This window comes from Cyanistes caeruleus, chromosome 2 (genome assembly GCF_971803275.1).
Source record: "Cyanistes caeruleus chromosome 2, bCyaCae1.hap1.1, whole genome shotgun sequence".
Lineage (NCBI taxonomy): Eukaryota > Metazoa > Chordata > Aves > Passeriformes > Paridae > Cyanistes > Cyanistes caeruleus.
In genome coordinates, this window is record NC_141702.1 from 33,075,658 (window position 1) to 33,092,122 (window position 16,465).

Genomic DNA, 16,465 nt, shown 5'->3' on the forward strand with positions numbered 1-16,465 from the left:
AGCTGTACAGAATGCAGTTTATAAGTAGAGTTTCTGAATGATTTATAGGCCTGTTGTTCCAGAAAATGCTGTTTAGAGCCATTGTGTTATTTCACTTGGATATGGTCAGAATTTCAATATGAAAAAATGGAATATATATAAAAATATAATGCTAAAATTATCATCTAATATTTAAAATTAAATAATGGAAAAACTGTTGAAAGGCAAAATTTTGCCATAATAAAATAAATTTTGTTGCTACCTCAGAAGAAAAGTCAGGACTATTAATTTTTATTGTCTTCCATTGTAAACTGTCAAACTTAACACAGCTCCCAAATGATTCATAGTTGATAAAAAACACAGGTTTTGCTTGAAGAGTGAGCACTTTTTTGTCTGCCACTGAAAGATTGTAGCTACAAGAGTGTGATGTTGACCTGTGACAATCCTATTGCATTAAAAAAAAAATAATTAAGGCAGGATTCTGTTTTGTTCTGGGCTTCTTAGAAAGGAAGGGGAAATGAATACATATTAATATTTTACAGTAACAGAGACCATAGGGGAAGGTAAGGCTAAGCTGGTAACAGGAATGGACTAGAAAGCAGGTGGAGCTAAGGGAGCAGTTGAGTGCCTGGCACAGAAAGAACTGTGATGGTCTCCAGCCTTTCTCTTCCTTGGGACACCAACTGCATCTCTACACTGATCTCTTGGGAAACTGGACAAATCCTGTATCCATTACCAGCCTCCTGTCCAGCACAAAGAGTGTAGGAGAAATCAAGATGGAAAAGGACAGAAGTGCCCCCAAAGACCATGCTCTGTAGAGAAAGCAGATGTGAGTTATCCTGTACAACATGGACAAGGACCAGGCTGTATGTTGTAGAAACACTTGAGAGGGAGTTCCTGTCTTGCATCAGATTTAGCTGAGATTATCCAATGGCTTCAAAATTACTGGACTGGGGGAGAATTGTCTGGTGGGTCCCTGAGCAGACAGACAGACAAACATGCACACAGCAGAAACAAGTTGAATGTCAAACAAATGAAATCCCAGACATCTTCCTTCTAGCTTTACTGGGAAAGCAGTTGGAAGTGACAAAGGCAGTGAGCCCTGCCTCCCATAGGAAACCTAACCAGGAGCCCTAGTTCTGAGGTACTCAGTGAACTAGAGAAATGTGAAACACACCTACCTTTGGGATCCCAAGTTCCCAAGCACTACTATGTCTTTTCTGCAGGGAGTATGAGGAACAAGGATGTTATCAATGGTAGGGAAACAAATTTGATCTATTTCTCACCGGGCATCTGGAGGCCTCAACTTCTTTAAGGAGAACATTTAAAAGCCCACCTAACATAAATGAGGAGAAATTGAATCTCTCTTTGTTAAGGTCGTGGGTATGACTTCATCAACCAAGGCTGGGAAAGGATGAACTGGATTGCCAAGAATCACAGTTGATGCAGAAACATCAATAAAGTTGTGTGGTAAGGGAAGTCTCTCCTGCCCTCCTATGTCAACTTCAGATGTGTTGTAACTAAGATGATGGGGGTAAGATTCACTAATGGGTTAGGAAATAAATAATGACAAAAAAGGGGAAACATTTTGTAAATTATATGTCACTGATGTGCAAAAAACCAGCCCTGTGAGCCTACAGAAACAAATGCACAAAGAGATTTTGTGGTAGTGCCCATGTACAGGAAAGCAGTCACTGTGTACAACTGAAACACTGGCAATGGGAGATGGAAACCTGGAAATAAGAAAATGTCAAAAAATGTGGCTCAGTTTTAATTGCACTGACTTGTTTACAAGATACCAACATTTCAAAATTACTCCTTTGTATTAGTTGAGATGTAGCTATCAGTCTGCCTCCAGGATCAGGCCTCCCTCTTTTGGTTTTGGGAAAGATTACACTGATAATTTTTTGTGTCCCACTAAAATAGTTTTTGGTCTAATCTTGCATATGCTCCTAAATCAGCATAAAGTGCAGTATGCAGCTACATTAAGTTGACCCCAGCACACAAAAGGGTGTATTTGCAAAAGAGAGGGATTTTTTTTTTCTCCCACTTTTCTTGATCCTGAACACAAACAATGCTTATAAACAGCTCTGAGATCTATAAAATGGCAAATCCTATGTAGTGACACAACTGTGCTGACAGATCCTACACCATCAGCTGTTTATTTACACTTACACACATGCATACTTGTGACTATCTTTTTAGGTAATGTCTTCCTGTTTATTTTTAATTTATAACTAAATACTTTTGATTCTTTTTACGAAATGCAGCTGGAGTTCACAGAGCAGTGAACCAACGTGAGCCCACGCTCTGGAGCCTGATGTGCTGGGGCAACATCTCCCCCCAAATTAAAAAACCCTGTTGCTGTTTAGTTGTATGGGACACCAGATGTCTCTGTGGAAGAGTTTTCCAGTGAGTAAGCACAATACTGAAACTCCAAGGTTCCCATGGGAGTCAGTGATGCGTAGCCGACTGGAATGAGAACCAACCTTGGAATAGGATGTCTTAGATGGAACATATGACTAAATATGAATACACAAATACCTTTCCCTAAAAATAATAACCATCATCTGGTCTCAGGCCCAATCTTCTTGCTTTTAGTCATTGCCAAGAAGTGAGATGTTTTGAGACCACATACTGGCCTTGAAAGAATGCCTTTGACATTTGTTGGATTTGGTTTGATCAGTGATCCTCTTAGTTATGAAGAAAGGAAGAAAGTTAAGAACTGGAATGCCAAAATCTCTGGGCAGCAAATGGAACAGAGGGGTTTTCTTAAACGTAGGCTGAAACCTGAAGATAAAGTTAGAGTCAATGTTCAACCCTCAGGGATTAAGTTAAACCATTCCTGTGCCGTTTTGCTTCCAGCAAGCATGATTGACATCCTCTTTCTGTTTATGTTCTTTAGCTGGGCTTCTGGGATGCTGATCTTAGAGAAACCACTTAAACCGCATTTCTCATCCGCTCGGGTTCTAACCAGCTCCTAGGATTAAATGACAGGCTTATTTTCTACTAATTGCTCCTTTGCCTGTCGTGTAATTTGTCCTATATACAGTACAAGTCCTCCAGTATTTGACTAGAATCCTGTTTTCCTTCTCTCTATTAACCTGATGTATTTTCTCACCATTCATTGCTTCTGACTTGCTTATTTCTCTGTCTGGCATCTGGTTTGATGGATTTTCTTGCTCATTCAATATTTGGTCTTGTTAATGCCTGTTTTCTGAAAACCCTCTTTATTATGTGATATTTTAAGTTATAATATTTTGAATATACTCTATAATATTTTTTTTTTTGTATTTGCTCTCCTTCGCTTTTACCTTTTTAATTTTTAGATAACTTTCTTTTCTTTGGTTCAGTATCTACAGTTTAGTACATTTTATGTTCCCTAGGCTTTTCTGTGTTCCTCTTGTCCATGGTCTTGATTCTGATCTTTTTATGCAGTCATTCTATTTTTGCCCTTACTGATAATTTTTTAACAAATATTCTTGTTCCTTCTGTCACTAACCTTTTCTGACTGCACTGTATTTAAGAGACCACTATTCTTCTGGTGCATTATAATAAACATGATGACCTAGTTTTTTATTTTGCAGCTTCAAGAGAGAAAATCATGAAAATCAAAACCAGCAAAAAAATATCTGACAGAATTATATATATTGCAATGTATATATATATATATATATATATTGCAATACAAAGGTGGAATATCAGAAAGATCTTCATTTTGGTCATGGTTTCACGGCAGCCTTTAGCCTTTTATGGTCTTCTGCCTACGTACCAACTAATAGGCTTAGTTTGATATTTCTTTATTATCTCAATGGTAAAGGTACAGAAACCTTAGAAGAAAAGGCTTTCCCAGATTTTGTGGTAGGAAGTGAATAAAGAGTGGTTTTGTTAAGCCTCATCTGGCACATGCTGCCATCTTTCTCCCTGTGCCTTTGCCATGGACAGTGGTGGCGTTTGTCAGGCAAACCCAGACAGACAAGAGTATTCCTCTGGCTAAAACATGAAAACCTTGTGCTGTTGGCAGTGAAAGCCCTTGGTGAAGGTGAAAGCACACTTTTGCTGGCCTAAATTCTGCTTCATTTCAGACATCAAAACCAGCAATCTCACAGGTCAAGTAACAGGCTATTGCTATTCTTTTACAAGAAGGTTGCATTATGATCATCCTGCCTTTGCAGGAGTTGTAGGCAAAAAATTAGGGAATATTTGCAGAGAAAACTTGTTGAAAACAAAGGACTGGTTCAAGAGTCACATCAGAGCAGGTAAGGAGTAGAAATTTCCTATTTTCCCACATCTCAGAAGCAACATTACCCTGGTTGAGATTGGTATTATCCCACTTCTTAGTCTTAAAACTGAATTTTATTAGGTTCCTTCCCTAGTTTTGGTTTGGGCTTTCCATTTTTTCACATCCTTAGTTTGAAATATTTTTCGGATATATTCATATTTATTTCCAGGCATCCAGCCTACTTTTATTCTGGCCTTTGCATCTTTTTTTCCTTCTCTGTTTTAGTCCAACATAAACGATTGCCTTTCAGCACACACAGTACCCTGCTATTTATTTGAGATTGAAAGAAGGCAAGAAAGTAGTTTTCTCATTCAACTTTTAAGACATCTCCAGTTTTGTGGCATGTTTTGGCCAGTGCCTAGGTAAAGCCCAGTCATGGCCATCGGTAAAATAAATTAGTGTGTGTGGCTAATAGAACTTGTCTACAGATTCAAACACTTCAGTTTAATCATAATCATATTTTAAGGGCTACGTGCTAGCAGATTTTTATGTACCATTAAATTATACTTGCAAATAAGAGATGCAAACTTTGATTCAATTAGTTTTATAATCAACTTTTACACTGACCACGTTTGCTATTCTAGATATGGGGCCAGCCTGAGTCTTTGGAAATCACCAACACAAAAGAATGCCAAAGCAAGAGAGAAAGAGTGTTGTCTTGGTGCTCTTTGCTTGCAAGATGGAAAGGCACATAGTTGTTTTTTAGAAGCACGTCTCTCAATTTCCACAGTGAATCTAAGTTTTACAGCCAGATATTGTATACTTTCATGGTTTGTGTTCGGTTTTGGGGTTGGGGTTTTTATTTGTGCTTAAAGTAGATAAATGGTTTGTATATTGGGGCAAATCAGCTACTCTTTGCAGTGCGAGTAACCACACTAAAGGCACAGAGTTTCTCAGGCTTAAGTCAAGAAAGGTGTTAGGTCTGTTTTGATATATCATCCATGACAGTGGGGTCCTGGCCATGACTACAGTTCTGAGGCTCTGTAATAAAACACAAACATAATAGTTAGTAATGCTTTGGCTCATTGGGTGGAACATCTGTCTGACCTGCCTTGTAACTGAATTCAGCTTTCTTCTTTAAATAATACTGAGATTGGAATTTTGTCCCTATATGCCATGAAAATATGTTTCCTCCACGTATTTTCTTCACTGATCTAAAGCCTTTAGTACCAGGAAACGTTTCTGTCTATTTTCAGGGCTCACTTTACTGTGGTACCTGAAAATAAGAGTGTTATAAAAATTTTTCAAGGCTCAATCACTCTTCAGGCTGGATTTGCAAGGTGGGTGTTTAGGTGTTCAATTCATCTGCAGGGATTCATACCATGTAAAATGGGTATGCCACTTCTGTCGGGATGGTTTCTGGGTTTTTTTTGCATCCAAGCTGTGATCTGAGCCCACATGGAGTTATGGCTAAGTAGTAATACAATGGGAAACATGGAAGGAAAGAAATTATGTTTGTAGCGTGTCCCTGTCTGTGCCACCTCAACCAGGATGTTGGAAAATTGCTCTCCTATGTGCAGGGCACTTCATAAGTGAGCGAGTTACTTTTGGTATTTGGCTGACAGAAGGGGCTGTCTAGACTTGCAGATGAAAATCCTGCTTGGCAGATAGGAGACCCAGAGGACTGAAAGTGTGGTGACATGCAAGACAGCACCCCAGTCCCAAAGTCAGTTCCCAGCCCTTCTCTGGCACACCTGAAGCTGTGATGGTGCTCTCATATCTCCCCTTCTAGAGCACTCCTCTTTAAGAAACAGGGCCTGTGTCTGGTGTGCAACACTCTCGCATTGCCTCATCACTAAGCAATGCCAGGACTGAGGCACTTGTGGAGACACCCAAAGACAAAATTTAAAATGCCCAAAATATCCTGGTTTGAAAGAATGAGATAGATAGGTACCTAGCAGAACCAAGAAGGGCTATGCTGGATGGACAATTTTGGCATGAATGCTTAAGTCAGGTCATAGGTCTGCTCCTGAAGTTCTGGTTCTATGTTGATTTTTTTTCTGTAGGATCTCAAGCCTGGCTCACATTTCTTACTACCCTTGGAAATCTGTCCATGGGTACTTCCTATGAGTTCCTAACTGTAAAATTCCTACTACAGATATATTTAAATTTTGGAGATGTTCTATGAATCCTGTCAAATTTCTTCAAGCTTCTCCTCCATCCTGCCTCTTATTTTGGTAAATAAAGCAGCTTTTACGTATGAAGAACTCAAAATACAATTTGCATCTTTCTTATGTTAAAATTCCTTCTCTAGACTCTACTAGAGCTGTTCGAATGTACTGAGAGTGCCTGTAGGATAGCTTTCCTCCATTTTAATATGTTTAACAGACCAAAGGTTTTAGCTGTTATGTCAGTTCACCGCGCCAATGACTTTGACATTTTTAGCTCCCAGTAGGAAGAATGTGAATGACTGAGGATGCTTAAGAAAGCTCTTAGACTCTGTTTAGCTTGAGCACTAAAAACTGAATTTACTATTGCAATAGCTTGTCTGAGGAGCAAGATTAATTTAATTTTTCTGTATGTGACCCACTCCCCAACCCCTTCTCTTCCCCATCAGGTTGGCAAAAACTGAAAGGTCATGGCTAGGAATCCAAGAGGGTATGTACATGTACATCAGTTTGTGCTGGCATAGGACAGTAACAATTATCATGTGCTTCTGCTTTCATTTCCCCCTTCTTCCTCTTTCTCCCATAACAACAGTATGCTGAATGTGAATCTTTTAGAAGGATAGTCTTTTTTTTTTTTTTTCTACTGCTGAGCATAACACAAGTGATTATCCCTCTGGACATGGGTCTAGGAACAAAGCCACAGTCTAGTCCTCACTAGTACAGCCAAATTCTTTGTCTGTCTGTTTGTTTGAAAAGCATTTGCTACAGTTGTGTCATGAAGGATTGCATAAACAATTCATCAACTGAAAGCAGCATAAACATGCTTACTGAACTATTCAAAGAGTGGGGGGAAAGACGAAGGTGGGAGAAAGGCAGACCACCTAGTGCTACAGGTGCATTTAGTTTTTTCTTAAAACAGCCTAGAAACAAAACTCCACAGCTCTCAAGCAAACAGAGAAGTGCAATTCATAGCTTCATATGGTGATGCAGTTGTGAGGAGACCTCAGTAGGTCTCCACTTCCTGATCATCTGTAGGGTTAGCTACAAAGTTCTGAAGGGTGATGAAAATAGGGTCTGAGACAAAATAATTGAGCTGAGCTTAGACATTCAGCTAAAAGGACAAAATCTCAGGAAAAAAATGCAAGGGTGTAAGTATGGCAAAGTATGAGAAAGTTATTAATGTACTGGCAGAAGGGAGAGTCATGGCTTGCAAAGATCTTGATTCAAGGTCTGTTACAGTCTGCTGAAAGATTTGCAGCAACATCAATGAGTTAGAGATCAGGCTCCCAGACTGATAGTTTGTGGAAAGATTAAGGAGTGACTTGAAATGCAGTGAGGCAGTGAGAATGCATTGGCACATCTTCAGCAACATTACTATATGGAGGGGAAAGTTTGATCTTGGTTCTCATTACATACACGTGGAAAGGCACAAAGCCCTTGTCAGGGAGGACAAAAATCTTTCCCCTCTCAAACAGGGAGAGAGTCAGCCCTGAGCCTCTGTGTCTCTTCAGCCACACTGTGGATTGCAGTCATTCTTTTCTGGGGAGTCCAGAAATTCTTTGAATTTCAAAAGGTCAGCCTGTTCCTTTGGCCAATCTAGCTCCCCCTGGCTGGTAGCCCTTCCCTCGAGAATACTGACTGGTCCCTCAGTTTGCTGTTGTGATGATCCACTCCTGAAGGTAAGGGCAACTGAGGTTTTTGTTAATACATTCCTTGGGGGTGGATTAGAGTGAAATGACACTGAATAACACGTGTTTGTATATATTGGACAAAGTGATGGTTGCAGTTTTGATCTGTTAGGGTTGAGAGAAACCCTCAAAATGTAAAGTTCAGTGGGTTAATACACACGCAGGCTTAGCTGGGAACATCCAAATACTTTCCATGATAGACCCTTCAGAGTTGCAGTGATGTCTCTTACCAATTCCTTGAATACTCTGAGATCTGCTCTCTTATGCTCTACTACCTCTTTCCTTGCTCCTCTCTGAATCTCAAAGTCCATTTTTCCACAGTCACTGCAGCCAACATTGAAATTAATTATCACATTTCCAATCAGCTCTTCTTTATTTGTGAATAGTAGATCCAACTATGCATCTATGCATCAGCCTTATATATACCTGAGCCAAGAAACTGTCCTTTTCCACAAATCCTCTTGACTGTCTGTATCCCACCACATCTTCCTTCCAGCAGCTGTCAAGAAGGTTGAAGTCTGCCTTGAGGTCCAGTGCTTACAAACCAGATCTTTCTGCACAATTTGGTTACTACTATGGTGTAAATGCAATGCAGAATGATGAGAATCTAGTGCAGATTATTTCAGCTATAAAATTGAAAATAATAAATGTTAGGGTCATGCGATCATAGCATAATTCAGGTGCAAAGGGACTTCAGGATGACCACTTCTGTCTCAAATCTAAGGCATCAGTGAGATCACACCAGATCGTTCAGGCCTTTATCCATACAGGTTCTGAAAACCTCCAAGGCTGGAGACCATGCAGTCTCTCTGTTTCTGTGGTTGACTGTCTCGACTTTCTTAAGTTTAACAGTGAATAAGCAAAGAGGAAAGAGTTAATGGAATGGATAGGTTCATCATAATTTTGTGGATGACAGTTTATGTGTCCACTAGCAAATGTTCATAAATCTATCTATAACACAGATATGATGAAAACAATATAAACTATTCCATGAGATAGCTGTTGAAAGAGAAATACAGCTGTCTTCAATAAATCAGTCTTCATTTTAAGAAGTGATCTGAAGAATCACAGTGTGTCAGCAGCTTCTCTTCGGAGGCTCCCTCAATCTGATCTGCAGTGAGTATTACCATTGCAATGCTGCACAGTATAATAAGTATTAAAAGAGTTATGGGTTCAGCCTTATTTTGCTTTTATGGTTTGAGGTTTCATTGCCACAGACTGATGGAGGCATGGCACAGTATGTAAAACAGAGCATTACCACATCTGCAGTGGTATCAAAGGCATATGTCTTACAGTATCACCACAGAAATTTTGTAAACTAACAGGAAGATATTGTGTTGCCATCATATTAGCACCAGTTGTACTCTGACATAATTTCATATCCTCCTTTTCCCACCAGCATTTTAAGTCTGGTATTCATACACTAATTTGGGACATACTTTGGTAATGATGTAAATGTAGGAAGACCATAACATAGATGATTCATGCAAAGCCTTTTCTTTTTTTTGTTTTCGGACAGCTTTTGGCAAAACTTCCAAACCTGAGCACTGTATAATATAACATAAATATAGAGGATACTTTTCTATTTCTAGAGGCAAATGTACTTGCGAATGGGCTTTATTGTAGCACTTTAAGGACTTCCAGAACAGTCATGTCTTACCATCTGGGGTCATAGTCACTTGGAAAGCAAAGCAGTGTCCATTTGCAGTTGTGACTATTTGTGTTAATTCCTTTGCCACACACATAGATGTTTTTGTTTCTAACAGTGGCCATTTCAGCTGCAAGAAAGGTACGCCTTCCAAAAATCAAATGAGATCCAAAGGGAGGCTTCACACTGAAATGACTGAAAGTGCTCAGTAAGAGAAGGGAAAACCCTCTCTTGTAACGAGCCTCTCCCTTGAAATGGGAGAGATTTTGCAAACTTGAGGGACAAAGTGAACAGCTTCTTCCTCTGACTGAGGAATTCAGCTGCTTTTGTGGGGAATATGTAAGTGCCCTCCCTGGACTGGTGCAAACACATGGCATAACACTGTGCCACTAGAACCCGACTGGACGTGAAGTTCTGACCTGTTCATGAAGATGTGCTGAAGCAGAGGAGCTTTGAAAGGGACTTTAATTCTCTTTGTTTTCTGTCTGTTTCAGGCTGGAACTACCTCTGGTCCTGAGCCTGGCTTTTGGGAAGATGTTGCACCTTTAACCCAAGAGGTGCCTTGCCAAATGCTTTTTCATCGACAATGTGAACCTGAATGCAGCTATGTCATTTCTTTGGTGCTCCAAGGACATCACTGTCTAGAACCTGCACCAGTATAACAAAAGTTTACACTTCAGTAAAGAACCTTCAGTAAAGAACTTCAAGCTGTCTTGGTGTGGCCCCATAAATGCATTTTTCCAAGGGATATAAATCAGATATGCAATGGCCAAAACGGCTAGGGCATTTAGGTTCCTTCTATCAAAAATTAATCAACACACTGATTATCAGCTATCAAGTGTAATCTTTTCCATAAAGATTTCTGTGAATATTGGCTCATATATGATACAATCTTATTTAGAATATCACAAATAGGTTGTGACTGTGAACTTGTAACCGAGCACAAATCCAGGCCCTGTTCACCAAGCTACCATCTGCTCTTTATTTAGGTTACTTCAAAAACAAATGTGTCTTCCATGGTACCTGCAGTACATGGTATGATTAATGTAAGTAAAATAAATCAGTTAATAAATTTGCAGATACCTTCAGGACATGCCTATGTAAAAAATTCATGAGTACACAGTCCATTGCCATAAATGGATTTATTCAGTTTCCCTCTGTTCCTCCCCTTGTTTACTGCTGGCACCTGGCACATCCCATACAACAGCTGTCCATCTTGTCACCTGTGCAGAAGCACTGAACTACTGAACCACTAATGAACCCCTTGAACTTCCAGAGGTGATTGCATTTTGCCTTCATCAGCTTTCAGAGGGAGCATGGCCTCCTGCAAGGACCCCAAAAGCAAGAGGCAGCCTCCTCCAGAAGGCTATTTGGCTTTTAGGGAACCTGAGTCGTTGCCTGACATCCCTCATTTTTCTTTAACCATTTTTAGAGGGAGTTTGTGTTGACTGATTCCTAATTTAAGACCCTTTGGGTGGATGAAATAAACCTGGGGCCTTGACAGGAGTTGAGTATGTAACTCTTCGAGGATTTCAGCCTAATCTCTTTGTACAAGAATCTAAGTCAAATCTTGCCTATTTGGTTTTTAGTGCCTGACAAAATTTGAAGGTTGTTTAAAAATAATAATCTCTGATAATGGCTTGTTTACAAAAATTATTACTTGCTTCTAAGTTTTCTTTTAACAGAGCTAGAGATAAGAGCATAACTGGATTATAATATCTTCATATTACAATCTTGTCTTTTACTGGATTTTTAAAAGACAATAAAACTACAAAGTCTGATGTTACATTTTAATTTGAACGGCACGTATTAATAGAATTAGGTACAAATCAAAGTTTAACATCTTGAACGTATTACCATTTTTGCATTCCTTTTTACTTACCTAAGAGCCTTTTTGGCTAGCCATGAAGGACTGAAATGTTGAATTAGGAATTCTACAAAGATCTGGAGTATGGCACACGATTGCCCATTATCAGATAAGAAAACCAAATCCACAGAAAGAGTATCATTTTTGCAGAGATGTTTGTCTTCACAGAAGCGCCTGTTTTGACCTGCTGGTTTGGCAGATAACCATTCATTTAAAATAATAGATAGATGAAATAGGTTCTCTTTAATCTTTCCCTAACGTCTAAACCAGCTGTTGCTATGGGAAATGTATTTCCCATGCAACTCTCCTGAATATTACATGACGATCCTAATCCTCACCATATGCACACACTGAGAAATGACAAAGGTGATGGTTTTTTAGTGTGGCCTTCCCTTCCAGCCTCTGCTGTATTTGATCTGCACAACCTGTAAACATACTTCTCATTTCCACAGCATTTCACTATAGAACATGATGCACCTTTTAATGAGTCACTGTCTTGCTGTCTCATGCATATTTCAAATTACGTTTTAAATTACTGGATGAAAAGAAAAGCAAGTTAAATACCAGCACCAGCACTTGGTTAGGCTGTCACGCTATTGTACTATTTCTACTGAAATGCCAGCCAAACTTCCCAGGTGTGATTTCCACCTCTCTCACATAACATCAAAATAAAATCTCTGCATTAAAATAATGCATATAAATATACTGGTGATTATTCAGGGAAGAAAAAAAAAAAACCACACATGGTGTAAGTTCATCCAAAAGAAACTATATTAAAGATCCGGTGTGAGACAGAATTTTGGATGAGCTCTAAGCAACTTTTCATCAGCATGGTTCTCTGAAGAGAAACACTTTCCAGTATTGCTCCTCTTTATAAATGAGCTAACCTCAGACGTTACCAGGCACCCAAACAACTGGGCTGTTTCAGACTTGCAGTACATTAATAAATGATGATGTTTATGAAAGATATTGCAGATATTTTTCCAGGTCTATGCAAAGCCCAAAAAAAGAAGAAAAAAAATAAAAAAAAGAAAGAGAAATCCAAAGGAAGTCTCTAAGGTTTTTTTGTGGGGCCAAGGACATACAAGCCTAATGCAGGAGGACTGTGTTGAAAGACTACTGCAGAAGATCTGTGCTCTTGGTGCTAGGGAAAGGGCAGATGTTCTCAGAATGAGCCCACTGGCTGCCTGAACTGGCAGCCCCGAGTTTGTTTATTTATTTGTTGTGGATGTTGTTTGAACAGTAGCTCAGCAGAAGGTTGCTAAATGCAAGTATAATTAGAAAGGTCTGAAAATCCTCCACTGAGCAAGCAGATCCAGAGGAACAGATGGTGCACCCCTTTGATGGTCTTCTGTCAGAGAAGGTGATACAAATCCTCACCATGCTTTGCTCAAGGTCTCATCATGTGGCTTTGAGGAAGATTGCAGATGATTCATTTGGTTTACTGAATGGGATTGTTTGCGTATGTAGACATCAAAATGTTGTCACACCCCAGGTAATTACTGCAATAGGGTCTTTGTGGCAGAAATTAAGTATGAATGCACAGAGAAAACAAACAGCTGAGCACAGGTACATGTGCATGCACATCTGCCCCTCAGCACTGCCTGCAGTTTTGTGTCTCGCTCTAATTTCTTGCGTGTGCTGTAGCATACTGCCCTCAGCGCCCACACACCCAAGTGTTTGGGGACAGACAAGTCCCAGGAGCAGGTGGCTGCAGGTGGAATTCACACATTTCTGATGGCTTCTGAGTGCCTCGGAGCTTGCTTGTTTCTCTTACATTCTCACGTGGGTCTCTGTGCTTTTCTGTATAGTCTGCAGAAACCTTACTGCAGATTTCTCTGGAGAAGCCTCGGTATGTAGTCATGTCCTAAGAGGTTCTGGCATTGCTCTGACAAGCTTGGAGGGAGAGTTCCAGAGCATCTTTAAAGTGCTCTCAGGGGCCTTCTCTTGTTTGTCTTTCTGCATCAGCCCAGATACACAGCATGACAACATTTTTGGGTACTTCTTCAATGACTCTATCCCCAACATGGCAAAAATGAGAGCTTCCCAGGGATGCCTCTAGTAGTGCCATTGCTGTGAAATAGAATATCAGTGTTCATCAAACATTTGTGCCAGTGGATAACCAGAACAAGAATTAAGAAGACATGATAAAACACATCAAGCTCTTTGATTTGGAACATGACTTTTGGAACATGAAATTTTTTCAAAAGAAGAAGAGAGATTTTGCCATCAATGATAATTGCATGTATGAACAACAGGTATTTTGCAATTTATTATTTACATGATCTTTGCCCTGAACTTTTTCAGGACATTACCTGTGAAGTCATTAAAAGAAGAAAGGTGCTAAACTGAGGAATGCCTAAAAGAACACTTAACATAAATTCTTTGGTGGTGTTCGCTGGCCAGAACACAACCTGCTCGGTATGCAAGAGATGCAGGGAGAAGAGAAGCAGTGCAAGACAGCAGTCATCTGTAATCTTGTAAGACAGCAAAGACATCACGGGTGACAAATTATCAATAAACCCAAAGGCAAGTAGGTAAAGGAAAAAAACACCCTGAGGCTATTGCAATATCAGAAAACAGAGGGCTGGAGCATACGTAGCTTAAAGAAATGCAGTTTGTGTAAAGCAGGAAGGTAGAAAACAAGTGCCTAAACCAAGGCATCTGCTCTTTTAATTCTGTTCCTCCCTTTGATAGAAATATCAGGCTAAATCAAGGTCTGATGTAACTGCAGCAAAATCAGTGGAATTACATTGAGGATAAATTGCTGTCATAAATCATCAAAATCAGTGACAATTTTGTGTGTTTGTGCCAGAAATTAATCCGGCCTATTACAGCAACATTTTTTTTGACACTCAACACTAAATTTAATTTCTGTTTTCTATACAACAAAAGAAACTTGAGCTTCGGTGTGTAACAAGATTCTCATGTCCTGGGAAACATTCCTGCGACATCAGCTCCACGGATGGGAGGGTGCAGCATCCCTGGTCCGCCACCCACTTTCCCTTCAGGTGTGCCTGGCTCCACACTACCCTCCTGTGTGCCCTGGAGGGAAGGGCTTTTGCAGGGCATGAAGGCAGGGAGGTGTGAGACAAGGGAACCATCCATCCTGTGCCTCATACCCTGCTCCTGCTGAGTGCAAATGCATGCACACCCAGCGTTGGGGGCATCTTTAGGGTGGCCAAAGAACATCTCTACTCCTCAGTGTAATAGCACTGTAGATTGTGACTCGACTTCCATGTGCAACACTCACTTCTCTCACTGCTCCACCCCAAAGAATCATATTAATAATTGAATTTTCAGGCTTGCAAGCTCTGCTGTAACTGCTGTGGCTCCAAGGGGGGTTGTCTGCCTCAAAGAAGGGAGTGAATGAGCTTTTCTTTACAATAATAAAGGTGCAAGGAGCTGTTGAACATGCAGCCAGCGATGGCTGGGCATCTGATTTCCATTTACAGATCTGAAAACTGCCTTTACCTGGCTGCCAGTCCCTTGGATTGCACAGTACTGGCACAGTGCTAGACTCTACTTTATAAGTAACTTAGAAATTAGCATTATTTTGGCACTACAATAAAATGATTTAACCTTTGTGTTTTATCAAAAACTGTAGAAGAGACAAAATGAGATTATTTAGGTATCTGATTTTTTTGTGTGCATATATAAGAATCCAGGTTGAACTAATTAATTCTGTTTCTATTAAAAACTCTGTGCCTGTTTGAAAGGCTGCATTTACATTCCAGCTAGAGTGAAGATTTTATTTTCTAGCTTGAATCTCACCATTAATCAGAGCTGGATGTAATTTACACCACCTTCAAAGAGTCTGTAAAAAGATAACGAAAAAAATGTTAATCAAATTACAAAATCCACAGAGAAAAAATTTGACTCAGAAATAAATTATTCCAGCATGTCTGTCTTCTGTGGCATTGCCAATGTAAATTTTTGCAGTAGGCCACCACAGTGGAGTCCATCGAGACTAAGTTTGAGGTTTTGATTTATACATGTTTTTTTTTTGAAAGTCTAGCTATCTACTTGCACAGTGTTCTGGGGTAACTGAAAAATGTATTTTTAATGCAGTATGTGCAAAATAATCCAGATTTCTTTGCTGTGCAAAGTGAAGTGAAGAATTCACTAATTTACCCTACTTTGCAGATCTTCAAGATTTCGTTATGATCTTTGTTCATGCCCTCTCTTCACTTGCTTGACAGCCAGACTTCACAGTGACTTAGATAATGAAAGCACAGCTTTATAGGTCAAGATCCGTAAGGACACATAATTTTTACAGGATATTAATTATTTTAGGATTAGATAGACATATCTTTTCAAAACTCCCCATATGCTTTAAATTATAATGACACAAAATTTAGAATAAAATTTATAAAACAACAAACCCCAACTCATGAGTTTCTTTTCTTTAGTCATATGAGTTTCAACCCACATTTCTGTAACCTTTAACAGTGAGCAAACTAGCCTGCTTCAGGTTCTCCTTTTTATGGTAGATTTCCTGTAGGAATCTGTGATCTCTAAGAATTGAAATGCAAACCAATTGAGAGATTCATCATTAAAAAAAATAAAATAAAAAAAATCTGTTTAATAAACAGCCAAAGCTTTTTCTTGTGCATCCAGATTTTGCAGAAAACCTAAAGCATCTGTCAGCCATCCTTGTCCTGGCAGACTTGGAACTGGCTGTGGTGCAGTATCTGTGGAGGCATGGAGGGCATGCTCAGACATCCTCAAACCTTCTCCTCCCCTTGTATATCCTTGCCAACCCATATTTTTGGTAGTCAAAAAAGTCAAGCTTTAGATGAATTGTTTGAGATGCTGAACACATTCAGTATATCACAAAAAAGCACTCTGCTTATTTAATTGTACTGCAACATTTGGAATATTACATTGTAT